This window comes from Etheostoma spectabile, unplaced genomic scaffold, assembly GCF_008692095.1.
Source record: "Etheostoma spectabile isolate EspeVRDwgs_2016 unplaced genomic scaffold, UIUC_Espe_1.0 scaffold280, whole genome shotgun sequence".
NCBI classification, from domain to species: Eukaryota; Metazoa; Chordata; class Actinopteri; order Perciformes; family Percidae; genus Etheostoma; species Etheostoma spectabile.
The window spans coordinates 1,340,202-1,341,207 of NW_022605578.1; the positions used below are offsets into that span (position 1 = coordinate 1,340,202).

General features: G+C 46.3%; 1 long non-coding RNA gene across 1 annotated transcript in view; it reads right to left on the minus strand.

The window, feature by feature from the left end:
- LOC116685994 (uncharacterized) overlaps nt 1-665 on the minus strand; it is a 14,244-nt gene extending 13,579 nt beyond the window's left edge. Inside the window, exon 1 of the long non-coding RNA XR_004331111.1 lies at nt 559-665. This is a non-coding gene — a long non-coding RNA (uncharacterized LOC116685994). The remainder of the gene's footprint in view (nt 1-558) is intronic.
- Between the last annotated feature and the right edge of the window lie 341 nt (nt 666-1,006).

A 1,006-nucleotide genomic window follows, 5' to 3' on the forward strand; every position in this document is an offset into this window, starting at 1 on the left:
GCAAAGCTCTCGATCTACCGGTCAGTGTTCGTTACTACTCTCACCTATGGTCATGAAGAATGGTTCATGACTGAAAGAACGAGATCCAGGGTACAAGCGGCCAAAATGGGTCTCCTCAAGAGGGTGGCTGGTGTCTCCCTTAGAGATAGGGTGAGAAGCTCAGTCATTTGTGAGGAGCTCAGAGTCGAGCCGCTGTTTTTATATCTCCAACCTTGCCTGGGAACGCCTCGGGATCGGAGCTGGTTGATGTAGCTTGGGAAAGGGAAGTTTGGGGTTCCCTGCTGGAGCTGCTGCCCCTGCTACCCGATACCAGATAAGCGGATGAAGATGGATAGATGGATGGATATATTTCTACTCTGATATTTATATACTTCTTGCAACTGTAACAAAGAATTTCCCTTCGGGGATTAATAAATTATTTCTGATTCTGATGGCCAATTTGACAATTTACGAGCGTGAATCTCCACTGTAGAATGACGCCAGAGGCACAAGAGACTGATTTGTTTGGAAACTGAGTGGCGCAAAGCGAGGGAGCCGGGAGTTGCAAAGAAAGGAGACACAGATTAACTAGCTATCTATCAAGAAATGAAATTATAATTAAATCCAGTGGTAGCATAGTTGCAATGCTGATTTTGAGATGAGGAAAATCAGGTGGAAGAACGTTGTTTCACTTGAGTCATTTTGAATCGTACAGAAATAAAGAGGAAAGGTAGGAAAGCATATCTCGTTTTTTCTGAGCAAGGTAGATGGAGAAGATGGAGAAGATGAGTTGGAAGGAGAGAGAGAGAGAGAAGATGAAGACGAGGTGGAGAGAAAGGGCAAAAGAAACGTGAGAGAGAGAATACGAGGCCAAGGCAAAGTGAGAGAACACCACAGCGGTGAAGATGTGGAGGGAGAGCATCACCAAGGTGAGGAGGGAGAAAGCGAGAGACAAGATAACGTGCGCTCAGACAGTGAAAGGGAAAGGAGAGCGCCTGGGCCGTGACCAAAGACCACCAGTCAAGCT